The 23668-nt window shown below is 38.9% G+C and overlaps 1 protein-coding gene and 1 long non-coding RNA gene across 2 annotated transcripts in view; one reads left to right on the plus strand and one right to left on the minus strand.

Annotated features, from left to right (window-relative positions):
• CPNE4 (copine 4) overlaps positions 1–23668 on the minus strand; it is a 659177-nt gene that overhangs the window by 469499 nt on the left and 166010 nt on the right. The window lies entirely within an intron of this gene.
• LOC108541860 (uncharacterized) overlaps positions 21026–23668 on the plus strand; it is a 9226-nt gene continuing 6583 nt past the window's right edge. Inside the window, exons 1-2 of the long non-coding RNA XR_001889086.1 lie at positions 21026–21136; positions 22588–22673. This is a non-coding gene — a long non-coding RNA (uncharacterized LOC108541860). The remainder of the gene's footprint in view (positions 21137–22587; positions 22674–23668) is intronic.

Here is a 23668-nt window from a genome sequence, read left to right on the forward strand (position 1 = left end):
GGAATGGAGTGGCGAGATCTCGGCTCACTGCAACCTCCGCCTTCCAGGTTCAAGTGATTCTCCTGCCTCAGCCTCCTGAGTAGCTGGGACTACAGGCACACACAACCATGTCCGGCTAATTTTTGTATTTTTAGTAAAGATGGGATTTCCTCATGTTGGTCAGGCTGGTCTCGAACTCCTGACCTCATGATCTGCCTGCCTGAGCCTCCCAAAGTGCTGGGATTACAGGCATGAGCCACTGAGTCCAGCCACATTATCATTCTTAATAAATCCATTTTAAGTAAAACTTCCTCATTCTTTATCCCAAGAGTCTCTGTAAAGATGAAAATCAAATATTAACTAATTCTTCTGAGCAACAACATTCAAGCACCTTGGAGTTAAAGGGTAAAGGAAGCACAGTGAGAGGGCTCCAAAGTTGCACTTAAATTGTTTCGTAAGTGGACCAAGTTACTTAGAAGAAATCTTTACCACGTAGTTAATGATTAGTCCAAGTAAGACACCATTTTGTTGTCACAGTAATAAACAATATACAGTAATAATTAGCTGTGACAGCACCTTCTCCTTTCAGGACTGTGAAAAGTAGCACAGGATAAGAGACACTCACACCTCAATTAGGGCCTACAACTAAAGTTGCATCCTATCTTTAAAATTCAGTGAATTTACATTTGACAATCACCCAAAAAACAAACTATCTAGCCATCTCCCATACCATGCAAACACACACATACGCACATACACACACCCCCAAACACAAACACATACAATAGAAACCACTGCTATGCTATTCAGTTTCAAGCATCTCCTCTATGTGGTTCTTTTTTTATTTTTTAATTTTCCTACATCATTAAAGATGTTTATTTAAAGTATTTTTCCATAAGTTATTGGGGGTATAGGTGGTATCTGGCTACATGAGTAAGTTCTTTAGTGATTTGTGAGATTTTGGTGGACCCATCACCCAAACAGTATACACTGCACCATATTTGTAGTCTTTTATCCCTCATCCCCTTCCCACTCTTCCCCTCAAGTCCCCAAAGTCCATTGTGTCATTCTTATGCCTTTGCATCCTCATAGCTTAGCTCCCACGTATCAGTGAGAACATATGATGTTTGGTTTCCGTTCCTGAGTTACTTCACTTAGAATAATAGTCTTTAATCTCATCCAGGTCACTGCAAATGCTGTTAATTCATTCCATTTTATGGCTGCATAGTATTCCATATATGGAATATATTCATATATATATTCTATATATATTCCATATATATTCTGTATATTCATATATATTCCATATATGAAATATATATTCATATATATATATATATATATGCACGCCACAATTTCTTTATCCACCCTCCTCTTTTCTTGGTTAATCTTGCCAATGGTCTATCAACTTTATATCTCTTTTTAAAGAACCAGCTTTTTGTTTCATTAATCTTCTGTATTTTTTTTTTTGTTGTTTCAATTTCATTTAGTTCTCCTCTGATTTTGGTTATTTTCTTTCTTCTGCTGGGTTTGGGTTTGGTTTGTTCTTGTTTTCCTAGCTCCTTGAGGTGTGACTTTACAGTGTCAGTTTGTGCTCTTTAATTCTTTTTGATGTAGGCCTTTAGGGCTATGAACTTTCCTCTTAGTACTGCCTTTGCTGTATCCCAGAGGTTTTTATAGTTGTGTCATTATTGTTGTTCAGTTCGAAGAATTTTTTAGTTTTCATCTTGATTTTGTTTTTGACCCAATGCTCATTCAGGAGCAGGTTATTTAATTTCCATGGATTTGCATGGTTTTGAAGGTTCCTTTTGGAGTTGATTTCTAGTTTTATTCCACTGTGGTCTGAGAGAGTGCTTGATATAATTTCAATTTTTTAAATTTATTGAGGATCGTTTTATGACCTTTCATATGGTCTATCTTAGAGATAGTTCTACTCACTGTTGAATAGAAAGTGTATTCTGCAATCGTTGGATGAAATGTTCTGTATATATCTATTAAGTCCATTTGTTCCAGGTTATAGTTTAAATCCATTGTTTCATGACTTTCTGTCTTGATGACCTGACTAATGCTGTCAGTGGAGTCTTGAAGTTTCCCCCTATTAGTGTCTTGCTATCTCATTTCCTAGGTCTATTAGTAATTGTTTTCTAAATGTGGGTGCTCCAGTGTTAGGTGCATATCTGTTTAGGATTGTGATATTTTCCTGTTGGATAAGGCTTTTACCATTATATAATGCCCCTCTTTGTCTCTTTTAACTGCTGTTGCTTTAAAGTTTGTTTTGTCTGATATAAGAATAGCTATTCCTGCTCACTTTTGGTGTCCATTTACATGAAATGCCTTTTTCCACCCCTTTACTTTAAGCTTATGTGAGTCCTTATATGTTAGGTGAGTCTCCTGAAGGCAGCAGATGGTTGGTTTATGACTTTTTATCCATTTCTGCAGCTCTGAATCTTTTAAGTGGAACATTTAGGCCATTTACATGTAACGTTGGTATTGAAATGTGAGGTACCATCGCATTCATCATGCTGTTTGTTGCCCGTGTACTTTAAGTGTTTTTTTTCCTTTTTAACTTGTATTTTATAGGTCCTGTGTGATTTATGCTTTAAAGATACTGTTTTGATGTGTTTCCAGGATTTGTTTTAAGATTTAGAGCTCTTTTAGCAGTTCTTGTAGGGGTGGCTTGGTAATGCAAATTCTTTCAGCATTTGTTTGTCTGAAAAAGACTGTATCTTTCCTTCATATATGATGCTTAGTTTTGCTGGATACAAAATCCTTGGCTGATAATTGTTTTGTTTGAGGAGGCAGAAGATAGGGCCCCAATCCCTTCCAACTTGTACGGTTTCTGCCAAGAAATTTGCTGTCAATCTGAAAGGTTTTCCTTTATATGTTACCCGGTGCTTCTCTCTCACAGCTCTTAAGATTCTTTCCTTCATCTTAACTTTGGATAACCTGATGACAATGTGCCTAGGTGAATATCTTTTTTGGATGAATTTCCCAGGTGTTCTTTGTGCTTCTTATATTTGGTCTCTAGCAAGGCCAGGGAAGCTTTCTTCTATTGTTCCCCCAAATATGTTTTCCAAGCTTTTAGATTTCTCTTCTTCCTCAGGAACACCAATTATTCTTAGGTTTGGTTGTTTAACATAATCCAGACTTCTTGGAGGTTTTGTTCATATTTTCTTATTCTTTTCTTTTTCTTTGTTGGATTGGGTTAATTTGAAGACCTTGTCTTTGAGCTCTAATTTTTTTTTTTCTTCTACTTGTTCAATTCTATTGCTGAGACTTTCCAGAGCATTTCACATTTCTAAAAGTGTCCTCAAAGTTCCTGAATTTTTTATTGTTTTTTCTTTAACCTATCTATTTCCTTGAATATTTCTCCCTTCACTTCTTATATCATTTTTTGGATTTCCTTGCTTTGAGTTTTGCCTGTCTCGTCCCTCCCTGATCAGCTTAATAACTAACCTCCTGAATTCTTTTTCAGGTAAATCAGGGATTTCTTCTTGGTTTGGTTCCATTGCTGGTGTACTAGTGTGATTTTGTGGGGTGTTGATGAGCTTTGTTTTGTCATATTACCATGGTTTTCTGGTTACTTCTCATTTGGGTATGCTCTGTCAGAGGGAAGGTCTAGGGCTGAAGGCTGTTCTTCAGATTCTTTTGTCCCATATGATGTTCCCTTGATGTAGTACTCTCCCCCCTTTCCTATGGATGTGGCTTCCTGTGAGCCGAACTGCAGCGATTGTTGTCTCTCTTCTGGGTCTAGCCACCCAGCAAGTCTCCCCAATTCTGAGCTGGTACTGCGGGTTGTCTGAACAGAGTTCTGTGATGTGAACTGCCTATGGGTCTCTCAGTGGTGGATACCAGTGCCTATTCCAGTGGAGGTGGCAGGGGGTGCAATGGACTCTGTGAGGGTTCTTAGCTTTGGTGGTTCAATGCTTTATTTTTGTGCTGATTGGCCTCCTGCCAGGAGGTGGCACTTTCCAGAGAACATCAGCTGTGCTAGAATGGGGAGGAACCAGTGGTGGGTGGGGCCCTAGAACTCCCAAGATTATATGCCCTTCATCTTCTGCTACCAGGGTGGGTAGGGAAGGACCATCAGGTGGGGGTGGGACTAAGCGTGTTTGAGCTCAGACTCTCCTTGGGCAGGTCTTGCTGCAGCTGCTGTGGGGAATAGGGGTGAGATTCCCAGGTCACTGGAGTTGTGTACATAGGAGGATTATGGCCGCCTCTTCTGAGTCACGCAGGTTGTAAGGGAAGTAGGGGAAAGTTGGCAGTCACAGGCTTCACCCAGCTCCCACACAGACCTAAGAGCCGGTCTCACTCCAAAGGGCTTGGTTCTTCCCCCGCCTGTGGAGCATGCACACCAGATTTGTGCCCTCCCCTGAGTTCTGGCCAGAGGCTTCTCATCCAGTTCAAATTGTTACAAAGTCCAGCTATAGATATGCTTCTCCCTGTGTAGTTATACCTGGTGCTTATCTCCCGTTGGATCACTGGGGTGCCAGGCAGGAGTGGCCTGCTAGGAGACCCAGCAAGCTCCCAGGGCCTTTCTGCTGCTTCCTCTACCCCTGTATTTCGCTCGGCTCTCCAAATTGACTCAGCTCCAAGTAAAGTCGGAAACTTCTCCCACAAACAGACCTTCAGCTTCTCCAGTGGGAGTGTGTGTTTGGGGGAGGAAGGCCTCCCTTTCCCACTTCTGTGGTTGGAGCACTCACAGTTTTGGGGGTGTCTCCCAGGTCCTGCAGGAGCAGACCCTTTCCTTCAGAGGGTCTGTGGGTCCTCTGGGGATTGCTGGTTTGTTCTTGCAGTCAATTTGGAGCTAAAACTCACAATATGAGCCCCCACACACTGCTCTGTCCAGAGTCGCAATCTAGTCCTGCCTCCCGTCCACCATGATGATCGAACCTCTTCTTTATATGGTTCTTTAAAGGTCCACTGTATGATCACTGAAAGCTCTGGAACCTTGCTACATCTACGTTGCTTGACTTCATTTATCAAGATAAATTGTCTTACTACTAAAACTTTATCCATTCAGATCTCTTAACAGATGAGCCATTTTAAACTAGTTAAAAAATTTATGTATATAATTTAGTAAAAACAGTTGAAAAGATATAAATACATTTGTCATAAGATAAGTTAATGAAGATATCAGAATTCTTAAGACCCCAATTAATCTGCAGTTATTCATTGCACACCTTTTGTGCACTGGATGCAAATGTATTCAGGTCCTTTATTGCAAAAATGAAGTGCTAGACTGAGAAACTGAAGCCATATAAAAGCAGTAATTGGTTTCTCAACTACAGTTATTATGTGCTGAATTATTATAAACAATTTCTCATCCCCTTTACCAGGATTAGTGTTTATGGTTAATGGAAGGTCATAACTTTTACTTTATTATTTGTTTGTTTTATTGCCAGAGTCATTGGTGGTATACTATTGTTATTTACTTGCATGAATTTTTTTGTTTACACATAAGAAAGTACATGTTGATTTTTTAAAGAAAGATCAAGATTTATTTTATTATTATGTGTGTTAAATATTCAGGAAACTTTAAATTGGCTTATAATAAATTACATATATATGAAATACTATCTAAAAATATTCTGCCTACATTATCATTATGGATGCTCTAAAGTTTATGCTTCTATTAAAGTGATAGATACTACTGACATGAGCAAACAAAATCTTCTTAAAAGAGAAAAGATGAGACAATTATCTTTTAGTACATTTAATTACTTCGTCATTTTATGTTCCAAATTATGTTACCAAAATCTTTGTCTAAAAATTGAAACTAGAAAATACTATAAGCACACTAATATTGAATTATATTTTGTAAGCTTTAGACTTTCTGACTAATAACCATTACCCTTTAAATGTCTAAGTTCCCAGGTACTTAAGTTTAGGGTCTTGGAAGTTAACTCTGATTAATTCCATATTTGTCTAAATTTACTGAAAATTAATGTGATTATTTTTCTCTAACAGTAGGATTCATCCTTAAAATGTATATAGGTTTACACTACAATTTTATATACAGAACCTGGTAAGACTAATTTACATGTATATCACACTGAGACTGTGTAATTGCTAGAATGACACATGCATCTTTAAAATACTTACATATTATAAATTCCTTGCTACGATGTGGAGTTGCACAAAAAGACTTATTGGATATCCTAATTAACACAAAAAGATCTCTTTAAAGTGCATAACTTTAAAGGCACTAACTTCTTGAAATTCCAAAGTCTTCCAGTTAAGCATTTACCTAGTTATAATAGTTCCAAAATTCAAAACCAATACTTTGTATAAGGGTATAATTTATAAAGTGGTAGGGACACTGTGGGCAAAGACATATTTCACTCCCCAAATTTTGGCATGATCATCCCTTGGGTTTGAGAACAACCAAAGATAAAATTATATAAACATTTTCTATAGATGATTTTCCTTCATGTCTGTGGAGCCAAAGAAACATTCGAATATGTCAGAGACAGATATCAAGAGTTTTCCAGGAGGAAACTGAAACAGGAGTTGCAGCCACTATCTCCATTGAAGACAACAGCTGCACAGAATCCTTAGAATCAGCTGATTTACATCTATATGTCTAATGTGCCCCAAGAGAGTCACTGTTTCTTCACATTACAAATTATTTCAGTGCTGTGTATATAGGAGAAGCACAAGGTAATCACCACCTTACAGTGAATTCAGTACTCCTGCCAAAACCAACCAGAAGCATTTTGCTCTGTTGACCAGTAGAAAACTTGGCTGCTCCTATGTAGATCTCAGCATCTGAGACAATTCCTCTTCAAAGCACTGTTCCATGTGCTCTCACTGTAACAGATTAGCTAGGCAGGTAATTTTTCCTTTCAGTTGAGACTTGGAGATATTTGCTTCTTTCAGAGGCCACACAAATGGTAAGTAACTGAGCAAAGACTCCACAAAGATCTCCTAACTCTTCATCCTGTGTTCTTTATACTGAACTGCACAGCCTCTAGATAAACTTATCTTCTATCATATTAGATCTTAATCGTTACAACAGTACCATTTCCCATTATTAAAAGTATAACTACATAAGGGTTTCTTGTGATTTTAATTCACCAAAAAGAGCAGTGCTTGTGCATACAGAAAGATTTGTAAATATTAGAGCTGGGACAAACCTTAGGAGATGAACTAATGCTCCTTTAACTATTCTCCCCACCTCTGTCACAGTGGTTGATGTGTAAACAAGCTTCTGACATGAAAACCCTCCCATATATAGCTACTGCTACCAAGTGTTTACTGAGCTACTATAGATATCAGTGCCTGCCTATGTCCCTTTTTCCCTGAATGATTTTCACACATGCTGGTCCATCTTCCAACTGTACCACCTACATCTCTTTCCTTGAGGGCTTGTTCTGGTCACTAGATCCTTCTCTGTTCAAATACATGGAAGACTGTAGTGCCAGAGAATTAAGAATCGATGACTGATAGGAGTTGGTAGATTAATACCTCAGTTTCTTCCATCTTCTAGGGAGATACTTCTGAGGTCCATCTTCCACATTGGTTCTCAGAGTTCCCCAGTAAGATTAAGCTCCAATTACTCACAATGCAAGTGTGTGTGGTAATCCACTCCTTATTGACTTTCTTCTCTTTCTCGTCTGACTTCTCCATCCACCTATCAGTATTTCCTGGGGTGACCTCTGTCTTATATTGAGTTGCTGTGACAAATTACCATAGACTGCATGACTTATAAAGAACAGAAATTTACTTCTCAAAGTTCTGGATCCTGAAAGTCTGTGATCAGGGTGACGGCATGGTGAGGGCTCCCTTCCAAGCTGCAGAGTGTCAACTTCTCATTGTGTCCTCACATGGCAGAAAGACTTAGAGAGTCCTCTAAGGTGTCTTTTGTAAGGGCACTAATCCCATTCATGAAGACTCTACCCTTATCACCTAAATTACTTCCCAAAGTTCTTACCACCTAATATCATCACATTGGGGATTAAGATTTCAACGTATCAGTTTTTTGAAAGGGACATGTCAGTCCATAACAACCTTTCAAACTACTTGCATCCAAATCCTTGTCTTGGAGTCTGCTCCTGGGGACCCAACCTAAGATATTAAGTGTTTTACTATGTGTCACATTTGAAGCTTAGTGCGTTTCTGTTTTATGTTAATTAATCCTCAGGATAATCCTGCAAGCTATTTTTAATACCCATTTTAAAGATGAGAAACATGGAACTTACAGACATTATAACTTGCCCATGATTGCCCAAATAGGAGTAGAAGAGCCAAGATTCAAAAACAGGTTTATCTGACTCCAGATCTTATTTTAACCACTAAGAATTGTAAATTCTTTAGCAGTGCTGCCCCACAGGTTTATATACAAAATTAAAAATATATTGGATCACTTTATAATCAGTGGAATTCAATGACCAGTTGAAACCAATTAACTCATATGCCCATCAACTCCAAGAAAATACTATATTCAATGAAAAACCTTAAGTGAGATGCAGTAATAAAAGCTATCACTGATTTCTGCTCCCTAGTCCATGTACTGAGCATAACGCTGATGATGGGATGATTGTCTGGTCTTGTTTAGGCCATCATCCTGTTATATTTATCCATGGACTGAGCATAATGAGATGATGGCCTAAACAAGATCAGACAATAGTGACTATTGGAAATAATTCTAAGGGTTTTCAACCAAGATGGATGGAAGAAATATGATAATTACGTCCATCTTTTTATATTTCCCAAAGGAGTAGAAGCACTGACAACATTATTTAAACATATTAGTAACTGCTAAATGATAAATGTGAGGTTAGGAAAAGTCAGTGCTTGAGAAGACTACAGAAATATCATCTTACAACTGCTTTAACCAGATTAAGCCCTTCTCCTTAGCAGTATTTACCTATAGAGGGTGTGTAATGGCAAACCAGCTCTCTAGGAGGAGGTCAGGGAGGAAACAGAACCCGATCGGTAGTGTTTGCCAATTTCTGTTGTGTAACTACTTCCACCACGGCCAAGTTCAAGCTAACAACATGATGTCATTGAATAATTTAAATGACATCCTATATAGTTGGAAGCACACAATCTGCCCTCACAATCCAGTATGGGTCAGCTCTAGCACACCACTGCACCCACAGGATGATGAGAGCAACAACCTAATGGCTTAAGTGCATCTCCTTTAGGTTCTAGGGAAGCTAGGAGATGAGAAAAGCAGCAAACAAACAAAAAAGCGGGCAAATCTGCTCTAGGCAAGATCTGCTTTATTCTGAGAGGTAACGACTGTTCTCTCCTAGCATGGATCAGAGGCAGGAGGAGTTGTGCAACATAGAATTTAAGGATAGACAAAACAGCGTTTTTCAATTTTGGCTGCATATTACAATCCCCTAAGAATTTTCAAAAAGTCCTGATGTCCAGTCCTCACTCAAGACCAATTAAATCAGAATCTCTGGAAGTGGTACTTAGGCATCAGTTGATATTGATGTGCAGCCAGGAGTGAGAATGAATGCTCCATAGCACACTTCTCTAATTTGAATGTGCACGCAACTAACCTGGGTGATTTGTGAAAAATGCAGATTCTGAAAATATTAAGTAAAAATATCGTGGTATTTTATAAGTTCAAGAACATGAAAAGGTAATAAGCTAATTAATGATAGTAGAAGTAAAACCAGTGGTTGCCTCTGGGAGAGTAGTGACTGAAAAGAAGAAGGAAAACCTCTTTGGTGCTGGAAATGTTCCACATTTGATCCGGGAAAAGGTAACACAAGGGACACATTAAGTTGTACAGTTTAGGTTAGTACACTTTACACATTAAGTTGCACAGATTTTTTTTTTCTTTTTCTTTTTTGAGACAGAGTTTTGCTCTTGTCACTCAGGCTGCAGTGCAATGGCGTGATCTCGGCTCACTGCAACCTCCGTCTCCCAGGTTCAAGCGATCCTCCTGCCTCAGCCTCCTGAGTAGCTGGGATTACAGGTGTGCACCACCACACCCAGCTAATTTTTTGTATTTTCAGTAGAGACAGGGTTTCACCATGTTGGCCAGGCTGGTCTCGAATTCCTGACCTCACGCGATCCACCTGCCTTGGCCACCCAAAGTGCTGGGATTAGAATAAATCCCAGGCACCACGCCAAGTTGCACACTTTTAGATTAGTATACTTTACACAACAAAATAGTGGCACTGGAGGAAAAATGCAGAACCCATGGGATTCTGAGGGTCTGTATTTCTAACATGTTCCCAAGCAATTCTGATGCTCAACAGCATCTGATCCTACTTTGAGTCTCAAGGCTCTAGACTAGTGTCAGGGTGACTTACAAGTCAATTTGCTATAAATGTTTCCCCAGTGTTTATAATGTGCCAAGCACAGGGCTGGGCCCCTTAAGTGTTGAATAGTAGGTCCATGAATAAGCATTTGGCCTCCTAAAGGAAGTCACAGTCTACTGAGGTCAAATAATTCGTGTGGTACATTTATTCATTAATTACAAATACTAGAGTGAGTCTTTGCCATGTGCTATGAGTAGGTGACATAGGCATGAACAATCAGAGAAAATACTTGTTCCCTTTCCTCCAGGATTTATGTATATTAGACCATAAAATACACATATATTTACTCATCCCAAATGAGATAAGGGCTATAAGAACAGGGTGAAATTGCATTGCTGAAAGAAGGTCAATATGGTTGGAAAGAGAGAAGTGACAGTTAGCAGTAAACAATGAGGTCACTGATCCACACAAGGGCCAGAGAAAGCAGGGCTTGGTGAGCCGGGTTAAGGATTCTGGTCTCTGTCTTAAGAGCAATGGGAAGCCTTTGAAAGAGTTTAAGCAACAGGGTGGCATAATCAGATTTGCATTTTTAAAAAGATCATTCTAACTGCATTGTGGTGAGCCAGCTGGAGAGGGGTCAGAAAGAGGGTCAGTCTAGTAGACCAAAAGAGAGATGATATTAGCTTGGATGAGGGCAATAGCTATGGAGACAGAAATGGGCCTAGTTTACAGATATTCATGTAGGAATATAAAAAAATCTTGATAGTTGATTGACTACAAAGATGTCAAAGATGACTTCGAGTATTCTCACTTGCACACCTGTAAAAATCAGGGTGTCATGCACAAAAATGGGGAGGAACACTGTCCTTATTGTTTCCGTATTCTCCAGACTTACCAGAATAATCTCAATTTTATGTAAATTCATTTTTTAGTTAACATGGTTTTCCAAATATAAGATGTATAAATAAAACCACAAATTAAAAAATGTTTGACAATGATATCTCTTTTTCCATAGTCAGCATAGCTGGGGAAGAGCTAGATTCACATAAACCTGGATCACTGTAATGCCCAGCCCACTTATGTTTCACTGTGGACATAAAGACCCCAAAGCTCAAAAGTTAAATACAAATTATTCTTTTCTATGTGTTTCTCCTCTTTCTTCCCTTTAGGACTCATAAACTAATAGTTGACTATGTTATACAGAGATACATGCTTAGGAAACTGCTTATAATTGTGTGCACTGCTGTTTTGCCATGTGCTGATTTTACTTCTCAGAGTGATGCATTTTAAAGGTGCGTTCAAAGCCCACCCACCTGAATGACTCTCAGGTGCCACACAAAGGGTGGCAGATGATGAACATGACCTCTAGGAGATAAGCAGCAGACCTGGATGCATTATTGCATTATTATCCTTCTAAAAGAAATAACATCTTTTGGTGGCTATTGAGATCAGATTCAACCCGAAAATATAGGAGTTTAGAGTTTACTGGAGTCCCTGTAGGTCAACTAAGTGCCCCTAAAGGCTTTCAGGTAGCATAGATTGTCAGTTGTTTCAAGCATAAAATGCTACTTTGGAACATCAAACATTAAACTCTCATCAAACACTGTAGGTGAGTGACCAGAGGCTTTAACTACAAATACACTTCTTAAAAATTTCTTCTTGAGCAGTAACAATGGCCAAAGAATTGCACAAGTTTGGGAACCCATAAAACAAAGAATTGTGCAAGTTTGGGAACCCATAAACCAAGAGTCCTACCCTCATGGTACTGTATTCTATTAGGAAAAAAGATACGAGAAGAACAAAAGAAAATTCAAGACAGAATGAAATTAGTGCTGAAAAGACAAAGAAGCAACTTTTGTGAAAGCCAAAGGAATGACATATTTTCTCTCACTGGGAGACAAGAAAGAGCTCATTAAAACAATGTAATTTGAGGTGGTGATAGGTGAGTAATAAATACAAATTTTGTGGATGGAGAAAGCATGTCCAGCCCAAGATAAAACCATGTCAAAAATACCAAGAAGCAAAATTGCTTTCGATTTTGGGAAACAGGTAGTTGTCTGGTGAGAATAATGTTCTGCTGAGACCAGGGTGAGCAAGCTTAGAACCAAGCATGAAGGGCCCAGAATCCTGAACTAAAGAGGCTAAAATGTAATGCATGGGCTCTGGGAAGCCATTGAAGGAAAGGCAGGAAGTTCCGTTTGGAAGGGGAATGTTGCTGGACTATGGGCATAATGAAAATAATGGATTATTGTGAATTTGCAGCCAAAGCCCACATTCTCTTCAGGTGAATTGCAATACCATTGTTTCACTGGCAGCTTTGTAAAATTAAAGAGACATTTAAAATGACATATCTTCATTTATCATTTTGTGTGTCATACAAGTCTCTGTAGACTTATATGACCATATCTCCAAGATAGAAAGATTTATCTATATTTAATTTTCTGAAAGAAAAGATACAATCAGTAAGTTTAGTTTTGTGAAAGAATAATTTTCACTATCTAAATTATGATTGTGCAGGCTATAGTTTATTTTACTAAAAAAAAAAAAAAAAGGTTGGTTCAAGGACTGAGTTGAGTTTTGAGTTCTAGCCAATTTTTTAGTGCCTAAGTCTAAATGACTATTGTTATGTACAGGTGGAATAAATGTTTTATATGTGTGTTATGTGTAGAATAAATGTTGTTTTGGGTTTTCTTTTTAAACCCCCCTGCCCCCGGAAACACAATAACAATTATATTGTATGAAGCATTTCAAGTACATATTCAATAAAATATGTACAGAAATGTTATTTGACTTGACAACATGATACAAGTATAGAATAAAATATGAAAAGACTTGGATTATTTTCCTTGATCTTTTACAATAAAATAAATACCTGAATTGGAACTGTGTGCTTCAAAAATGTATTGGAGTAATTGTTGGTGTCCCTTTCTTTTTCTGTCCCAGTGTAACTTATTTGTCCAGGATATCCATTGTTGAAGGAAAAAAGGAGGATTAATATGGTTTGGCTGTGTCCCCACCCAAACCTCATCTTGAATTATAATCCCCATGTGTCATGGGAGGGACCTGGTGTGAGGTAACTGAATCATGGGGGAAGTTACTCCCATGCTTTTCTTGTGATAGTGAATTCTCACAAGATCTGATGGTTTTATAAGGGGCTTCCCCCCTTTGTTCGGCACTTCTCCTTTCTGCTGCCATGTGAAGAAAAGCATGTTTGCTTCCCCTTTCACCATGATTGTAAGTTTCCTGAGGTCTCCTCCCCTATGCTGCACTGTGAGTCAATTAAACCTCTTTCCTTTATAAATTACCCAGTCTCTGGTATGTCTTTACTAGCAGTGTGAGAATGGACTAATTACAGTAAATTGGTACTGAAGGAGTAGGGCATGGCTATAAGGATACCTCAAAATGTGGAAGCAACTTCGGAACTGGGTAACGGGCAGAGGTTGGAAGAGTTTGGAGGACTCAGAAGAGGACATAAAAATGTGGGAAAGTTTGGAACCTCCTAGAGAATTGGAGAACTCAGAAGACAGGAATATGTGGGAAAGTTTGGAACTTCCTAGAGACTTATTGAATGGTTTCAACCAAAATGCTGATAATGATATGGACAATGAAATCCAGGCTGAGGTGGTCTAAAATGGAGATGATGAACTGTTGGGAACTGGAGCAAAGGTGACTCTTTCTATGCTTTAGCAAAGAGACTGGCAGCATTTTGCCTTGCCCTAGAGATCTGTGGAACTTTGAACTTGAGAGAGATGATTTAGGCTATCTAGTGGAAGAAATTTCTAAGTGGTAGAGCATTCAAGAGAAAGCAAAGCATAAAAGTTTGGAAGATTTGCAGCCTGATAATGCGAAAGGAAAGAAAAACCCATTTTCTGGGGAGAAATTCAAGCCCACTGGAGAAATTTAAGTAATCACCAAGACAATGGGGAAAATGTCTCCAGGGCATGTCAGAGACCTGCATGGCAGCCCCTCCCATCACAGGCCCAGAGGCGTAAGAGGGAAAAATGGTTTCCTGGGCTGGGCACCCTGCTCTGTGCAGCCTCAGGACATGGTACCCTGCCATGTCCAAGTTGCTTCAGCTCCAGCTATTGCTAAAAGGCACCAAGGTACAGCTCAGGCTGTGGCTTCAGAGGGTGACAGCACCAAGCCTTCACAGCTTCCACATGGTGTTTGGCCTGCAGGTGCACAGAAGACAAGAATTGAGATTAGGAACCCTCTGCCTAGATTTCATAGGTGTATGGAAATACCTGGATGTCTAGGCAGAAGGTTCCTGCAGGGTCAGAGCCCTCATGGAGAACCTCTGCTGGGACAGTGAGGAGGAAAATGTGGGGTTGGAACCCCTATAATGAGTCCCCACTGGGGCTCTGCATAGTAGAGCTGTGAGAAGAGGACCACCATCATCTGGACCCCAAAATGGTAGATCCACTGACAGCTTGTACCATGCACCTGGAAGAGCCTCAGACACTCAACACAACCTGTGAAAGCAGCTGGAAGGGAGCTGTACCCCTTCCAGCTGCTTTCACAGGTTGTGTTGAGTGTCTGAGGCAGAGCTGCCCAAGGCTGTGGGAGCCCACCTCTTGCATTAGCATGACCTGGATGTGAGACATGGGGTCAAAGGAGATCATTTTGGAACTTTAAGGTTAATAACTGCCCTATTGGATTTTGGACTTGCATGGGGCCAGTAACCCCTTTGTTTTTGCCAATTTCTCCCATTTGGAATGGTTCCAATGCTTGTACTCCCATTGTATCTAGGAAGTAACTAACTTGCCTTTAGTTTTACAGGCTCATAGGTAGAAGGGACTTGCCTTATCTCAGATGAGACTTTGGACTTGAACTTTTGGGTTAACGCTGCAATGAGCTAAGACATGGGGGACTCTTGGAAAGGCATGATTGTGTTTTGAAATGTGAGGACATAAGATTTGGGAGGGGCCAGAGGCAGAATGATATGGTTTTGCTGTGTCCCCACCCAAATCTCATTTAAATTGTGGTTCCCATAATCCCCATGTGTTGTGTGAGGGACCCGGTGGGAGGTAATTTAATTATGGAAGCAGTTACTCCCATGGCATTCTAGTGATAGTGAGTGAGTTCTCATGAGATCTAAGGGCTTTATAAGAGGCTTTTCCTTCTTCACTCAACACTTCTGCTACTTGCTGCTATGTGAAGAAGGATGCATTTGCTTCCCCTTCTGCCATGCTTGTAAGTTTCCTGAGGCATCCCTAGCCATGCTGAACTGTGAGTCAATTAAAGCTCTTTCCTGTATAAATTATCCAGTCTTGGGTATGTCTTTATTAGCAGCATGAGAATGGACTAATACAAAGATAATGGAGGTTGAAGAGATAATGGAGGATAAGGCACATGATTTGCTTTTCAGCAAACTTTTGCTTTTCAGCAGACCTAGAGAATGAAGGATTGCATTACCTTGCAATAAGGACTTAGGTCCACAAAAAATTGTTCTGTTCTCTGTCACTTCACTCATGAAAGTATCACGAGTGGCACTAACATTCAAAAGGCAGAACATTTTGATGTATTCCTTTGCTATGTGAAGTTAAGTAGATTGATAAATGCTGTTCAGGTTAAGGACCTTAAAAGAGGACACAGGAAAATTGCAATTTTAATTTCATGACCAGCATTCTTTTGAAAAAGCAGAAGATAGTCACGGAGAAATATTGTTACTTAAAACTATTCAAGTCTGGGTCATCCAAGTAGAAAACACCCTTATTTTTGTGTGCAGGAGTGGCAAAAAAGCATAGTTTTAGAAACTAAAGTTCTTGCATTCACTTTCATAACTCTGTCTGTGAAAACATGGATTCTGCATAAGCCCAACATCCTAAAGTGCAGCAGAAGCAGAACCAAAGCCCTTGGTAGCAGATGAGCTCTAGAAAGTTTTCTAACCCACAGGAAAAATTCTCTTTCGCACTGTTGTAACTATGAATAAAAAATACCCAAAGATGTGTTAATAGGTAATTCTCCCAATTTAAGACACTAACTTTACATTTCTCTAATTATTGATTGGAATAATATCCCAAACTTTAAAAGAACCAGTAAGACAGTCCCATTCAATATCATAGTAGAGACTAGTGCAAAATACAAGAAAAGGCATACAAATTAGGAAGAAACAATACTGTCTCTGTCCTCAAATAAAATGATTATTTACATAGAAAATCCTAGAAGTCTACAAAAAGGCCACTAGAACTAAGTCAGCTTAGCAAAGTTGCATTGTAGAAAGATAATACACAAAAATCAATGACATTTCTATATATTAGCTATGGAATAGAAAATTTACATTTTGCAAAAGTACTACTTATAATGGCATTAAAAATGTAAAATCTAAATCTAGGTGAAATCTAAATCAGCACAAAAGATGAAGGTCTACATCTAGCAAGATATGTACAAGATTTACATGCTGTAAAAACTACTAATGAGAAAAATTAAAGACCTAAATAAATGAAGATGTATAACTCAACTTCATGGATTGGAAGATTTAATATTGTGTAGAGTCAGTGCAGTTCCAACCAAAAGTATCAGTAAGGTGAGTTTTGTGGTTATATTTTATAAAATATAAGCTTACATAAGAAAAATTAAAGATAACCCCAAACTTCAAGTTAAATGAAATTATACTTTGAAATGTCAGCTTCTTGCTTCTCAAAGTACGGTTCATGGACAAGCAGCAGCAGCTGCACCATCTGGCAGCTGCTCGAGACCTGCTGAAGGAGAATCTGCATTTTAACAAATTCTTCATGCAGTTCAATTTATATGCACATTAAAATCTGAGAAGTGCAATGTTAGTGTGATTTTTCACTTCCAGCCCCTCAAAGTTCAGGTAATATAAATTAATTAAATTCTTTTGAAGGTCTGTGTATTTCTTTGGAAGGACCTTATGTACTGGGTCCTGAAGCCATCTCTAAGGTTTGGATACATTAAAGCAAGTAATTAGTTTAAAATAGCACCTACTCCTCTCAAAAAACCTAAACTTTTAGAGTACTGAATACACTGGGGAGATGGGAAAAGATTTTAAAACCTTTTCTATAATGAAAGTGTCACTTGTACAGAAAAGCATTTAATCAATGTTAAAAGAGAAGTAACCAAAAGCATATGCTTCCAAATACTTTTTTTCTTTTTCTTTTAGAGACAGGGTCTTGAATCCTTGCTATGCCAAACAATTTTTTATTAAAAATGTATTGCTGTCTTTACTGTTCAACTTTTAAGGTGCCTCATTTCCTCGATTCCTAGCTCTAGGAGGTAACATAAAGGGTTTTGTTTGTTTGTTTGTTTTTGTAGAGACAGGATCTTACTATGTTGCCCAGGCTGGTCCTAAACTCCTGGGCTCAAGCGATTCTCCCACCCCTACCTCCCAAAGTGCTAGCATGAGCCACCACACCCAGCCATAGAGTTTTATTTTTATTTGTTCTCAAATCAGAATTCACACACACACACACACACACACTCACACACTCACACACTCACACACCTGCTCATTTAAGGAAGTTCCAACACATAGCTATTTCATGGGTTGAGCCAGGACTTAGATATTTCTGTAGCATTATCATTATCTCTTTAAGTTTGTATATGTTTATTCTTTCTAAACCCAGTATCCAGGCTTTTTCTCCTCATGTGTCTCTAAATGATACCCCCTACCCTTCAAGGTTCTGTGGAGGCCTTTTGCCTCCCAATATCCAAGTTTATAATGCTTCTTCACTTTTCTTCAGAAACTCCATTCACAAAACATTGCATCCAGCCATGACAGCAGATCCTGACACCTGCACTTACTTGGCCACTACCTGAGCAAGATGCCTCAGTGTGAGAAGATACGATGAAATGAGACCACTCTGAAAGGAAACCAGCCAGTCCTTGGAAAGCCTGAAAACCAGTGAAATGAAGAAAGCCAGAGGGAACCATTTAGCCTGGCAACAGCCCAGCAGTTGACATCATGGGAATCTTGACATCATGGGAATCTTCCCAACCTCCTTCATGGACTACCTGTATTCCTGAGAAATCATCTACATGGAACATGTTGACTGCTTTCTGAGCACTTACTACTCAAGTCTCACAAGTCCATTACCTCGATGTGGTCCCTAAGAGAATCTCTATTCCCTGATTTGTCAACCAGATGATTTCGAACAAATGAATTGCCACTGCAGCATGTTTAGCAAGAAAGAACTCAGAACTTGCAGTATTTCATTATGTCAAAGAAACAGTATCTAGAAACAACGTCCTTTGGTCAGTAAACTCTATCGCTATCACATGCATCACAATTAGGACTCCATGGCTCATGCAGCTGAATTTGGAAGTGTCATTCCTGTGCGATATCTGACATTCATTAGCACACTCCATTTAAAAAAATATATGATGTTGATTAAGCCAAACCTCAGCTTTCTTCCCTCTTGAAGTAACTGGCTGTGACTCATCTATTTGCACAGGACACCACAAAATGCTCTCTGTGTTTTGAAGAAATTAAGTACCTGATTTAATCCACATGTTTTCCTTTGGAGATTTAATTATTCATTTCTCCATGAGAGCAAAAGGTTTGATGCCTTGGGTTATTTATAGCTGGGTGATTGTGGAAGAACATGGAGAGTTGGAGGAGAAAGAAGAGAATCGGGGAGAAGCTCTATTAAAAATAAAGTGAACTCAGGCAAGAAGGCAGAAAGGCTGGCGATGAAAAAGTCAACAAGTAGGAGGGAAAAGAGTCATTGCCCACAGTGAAGGCAGAGAAAGATGAGAACTAGAAGGAGACACTCAATAATGTTGGAGTAAAATGGAGAAAGTAATAAAAAAAGAGAGAAAGGGGAGGGAGAGCCCATGATAGGAACAGAAGAAAATCCTCACACCACCAAGCCTAGGGGAGCAGCAGTGAGGGTACTTAATACAGTCCAGCACTCATCTGGTCCCACCACTCAGATATCATCTAGTTGCAAAGTCCAGATGTGATTGGATCAGATTCTCCTGACACATTATGAGCTAGACCATAGGTTTCTGTGGAATCCCCAGGTCCATGGGATTTCGTTGTCATAGTTCTGTATGGCATGATCTGATTTCTGAGTTAGGAGAGGATAATGAGGGAATGGCCATATCGCTTTGAAAAAGAGCCTTTCTTTCTAGAAATGGAGCAGTCCAGAGTTTCAGGAGACCTAGAAAGTTTGCACCAGCATTTTTGAGACATTCCAAAATGTTCAGAACACCTGCTTTAGGAATTATGAGGACCTACATATCAGTGTGAATGACTGGACAATACCAAGAACTCTTACATGGAAATAATAATGTAACAATAGGCCTGGAGTGGAGGGGCCATGTAAGTGCTAGCACCTGCATTATTACTGGAAACATCTCCCCCTAACTCAGGCATAGTAAAAGTCTCTCTCTCCACCATGGTTTTGATATAACCTACAGTCACATAAAGGCCCATAGATTACAGCATCTCTGCAACTTTCTAAATTGCCTGACTGAAAAAAAAAAAACTTCCCAGGATATTAAAAGTCTATTTGTAACCAATAATGGAAAGGGCAGACCACTTAGGAACTAAATTTTCAGACATTCCAACAGCTACTGTTATCCTAAACACAGAAACAAATTTTGCAGGCCAGCTTCAGCCCAAATAGTTCCATCTCCTCCCCATTGTAGAGACCGGTCTTCACAGATGAAGATGGTTAATGCTACAAGCAGTGGTAAGAAAGGGGATTCCTGGCCGGGCGCAGTGGCTCAAGCCTGTAATCCCAGCACTTTGGGAGGCCGAGACGGGCGGATCACGAGGTCAGGAGATCGAGAGCATCCTGGCTAACACGGTGAAACCCCGTCTCTACTAAAACAATACAAAAAAACTAGCCAGGCGAGGTGGCGGGCGCCTGTAGCCCCAGTTACTCCGGAGGCTGAGGCAGGAGAATGGCATAAACCCGGGAGACGGAGCTTGCAGTGAGCTGAGATCCGGCCACTGCACTCCAGCCTGGGCGACAGAGCGAGACTCCGTCTCAAAAAATAATAATAATAAAAATAAAAAAAGAAAGGGGACTCCTGAGAAATGGTCTACTTAAGGATTCAATATCTAATATTCAGTTAATTTTCCTCAGTCCTGGCTCTGCTATCTGGAAGCTATGTGATGTTGATCAAGCCCATAAATCTCTCTGTGCCTCTGTTTTCTTTATGTGAATAAAATGAAAGAGCTGGCCTAGAAGAGAGAAAAAGAAATATATTTTACAGATAACAGTAGCTTCACGAATCCATTGGTAGTATTAATGTAACTAACGTACAGCCCCACATCTTTTATTGTAGTCATAGAACCAGAGCTTCTTTTATTAGATGCAATATGGAGAACATTTTTATAGGTATGGGAAAGCCATTTTAGGTGGAATGCTCAGCATGGTCACAGGTATGAACACTTAAAAACTTAGGTTGATGGCAATAAAGTGGCCAGATTTGGCAGGGACTTGAATGCTAAGCCGCAGTGTTTACGTGATCTTGCAAGCAGCAGAGAAAGGTAAAAAGTTTTTGAATAGAAGAGTGGCATAATGAGAATGCTGTTTCATGAGAGCTGAACTCTCTTATAATTGCCTGCTTCCATGATAATGACATTGATCCACTGAAGAGGGCAGAGTCCTTATGACTTAATCACCTCTTATTAGGCCCCACCTCCCAACATTGTTGCATTGGGGATTAAGTTTCCAACATATGAACTTTGGCGGACAGATTCAAACCATAGCATTTAGCTACATTGAGAAAGGAAGGACCTGGATGTAGATATCATAAGGCATGCTTTCTCTCTTTTCCCTCTCTACCACACCAGGAATTTTAAAGGCATAGAAATGCTAAAGCTTCCTACCCTTGAATTTCAAAGATCCCCTGATTATGTAGCTGCAGGCATCCTGGATAACAATCCATGAGCAAGACAAGAACACCATGGCCAATTGCTGATCCCACGTGTGTCCTAACTACCCTGAAAGGTGAGTGCTTCCTTCAACCTTACCTCCTTAATTAGAATGACTACCAGAAAACAAATCTACAGGAATACATTTTAGCACCACTAAACAGCAGATTAATGAGCCAGTCTGTTCACATGAGCGTAAAAATGTGTTTTCCAGTTTGCCTCTAGCAATTTCTCTCTGAACATCAAGCCATGTAGGATAGATGTTGCAAATCTCCAGCTGTGACCCATTTTAATCCAGGTATTGAATGTGTTTGAGGAATTGAATTAACTGCCTTCATATGACAAGACAGGAAAGAAAACATTTTTCAGAGCTGCATTTTCTTAAGTGTTTCTGACCCACTGAGGAACTGTTCCTATTGATTCATCTATCAGATTCATAGTGGGCATTTACTAGTGTTGGGTACTGAGGATACAGAAATGAAAAAGATGGATAAGGTTTCAGCCATTGAGATTTTATTTGTTCATTCTTTATTTGCTTCCTTATCCCATGATTATTGAGTATCGACTACATATTATGCTATTTTTCACCAAGAATAGTCTAGGCTGTTTAAAACTAGCTATTGTATACCATTTTGGATTATGGAACGACAGTAGTAAAGCAGACAGGTTCTATCTCTAGCTTATATTATAATGAGTGAAAACAAAATTATCAGATGATGAGAAATGCTATGCAGCTAATTAACATAGAGTCACATGCTTAAGAGGAACTGTGATTACTTTAGAATGGGTGGGCAGGGGAGGCTAAGATTTGAGGGACGTGAAAGAGGCAGTTACATGATAATAAGGGCAATAGTATTTCATACACAGAGAACAGCGTTCCAGACAAAAGAAAGAGCTAGTGCAGAGTAGTGTAATGCAGGGAAAAGTTTAGTATGTTTGAGAAGGAAAAGGAAGGGCAGTGCACTCTCTGACTCAGAAATCTCAATTATAGGTATTTAAAAAAAGAAAAGATAGCCTTTGTACACAAATGTATATGAATAGCAGCCTTATTTATAATAGCCATCAACTGGTGCAAGTACAGACTAACTGGGGATCATCCATGCCATGGAATACAATCTAGCAATTAAAAGCAATAAGCATGTAGTAACATAGATGAATTTCAAGAATACTATTTAGTGAATGAGCCTTATGCAAAAGAGAGTACATACTATATGTTTCCATTTATACGAAGTTGTAAAAGAGGCAAAATAATTCTATGCTGGAAAAGAATCAGAAAGATTGTTGCAATATTAAGCTCTATTTCAATATATGCTGATGTAATTAGGGAGAAATGTACTGATGTCTGCAATTTGCCTAGAAACTTTCGCACCAAATATATGATGGATTAATAGATAACAGGGTGGGTAGACGGAGAGATATATGATAGGATAAAGCAGTTGATTTAAAATTTTAGTGGTAGAACTGGCAAGTGCACAGGTGTTTACTGTAAAAGCCTTTAAACTTTTCACATTTAAATTTTTTTCATAGTAAAACTTGGGAAAAGAAAAGAAGGCTAGTGCAGCTACAGCATGCTAATGTGATGGAGACAAGCACCAGGCAAATAATTCACACAGGTAAATGCATTTTATTAACGTGGTTTTCATTAAAAATGATTATTTCTTTTCCTCCATTCAATTGTTTATATGGCTTCTAGTTAATTAAATGATAAATCCTGTAGTCATTTAACATTTTCTGGATGCAGATTGATTTAGCAACAACATTCAATGTACATCCACTGTGCCCCTATACTGAAGGAAGTAGGCAAATAAAAAAAAAGTCTGAGTCATTTATTCCTGCTAACAAGAAGCCTGCAAAAATAGTTGGGAAGATCGGACCAACTCATATGAACTAATCAGAGAACAAGATCGGATAGATAAAAAGATAATGCTATCATAAAAATGGGATTTAAGGAAGGAAGACACTGTCAAGAATAATGCTGAGTGGGCCCAGAAAGATAAAGTTGGATTCAGCTATAGAATTTAGGTACTAAATGGAGGGAAGGCATTAAAACTTCACAATGTGGTGCTTACCAAGCACTTACTATGTGCTAAGCTGTGATAAGCACATTGCATTCATTTAACAAAAATTTATTTTATCCCCAGGCGCTAGGTATAAAACAGAGCACAAATTTTCTTGACCTCATGATCTACTCATGGGGAGAGGAAGTAACAGTCAATAACAATAAATAATAAAATAAATAAATAAAATATCAAATTTATTAGATACTAGTAAGAGTTAAGGACAAACAATAAAGCAAGGAAGAAAGCTAAAAAGTGTTAAGGAAGAGATAACATTTTAGAAAAGGGAAATTCTCATTGAGAAGGAAATTCCTGGGTAAAAAACCCAAAGGAATTAGAGAGCTGACAATTTGGGTATCATGAGAAAAGCATTGCAGGCAGACACAATAAACAACTACAAAAGTCTTAAAACAGTAGCATTTTAAATACATTAAAGAGACATCAAAAAATGAATAATACAATGCACTATCATTACACCATTGCCCTTCAGCCTGAGCAATGGAGTGAGACCCTGTTTCTTTTTTTTTTTTTTTTTTTTTTTTTTTTTTTTT

This window comes from Rhinopithecus bieti, unplaced genomic scaffold, assembly GCF_001698545.2.
Source record: "Rhinopithecus bieti isolate Rb0 unplaced genomic scaffold, ASM169854v2 scaffold_21219, whole genome shotgun sequence".
Classification (NCBI taxonomy): domain Eukaryota; kingdom Metazoa; phylum Chordata; class Mammalia; order Primates; family Cercopithecidae; genus Rhinopithecus; species Rhinopithecus bieti.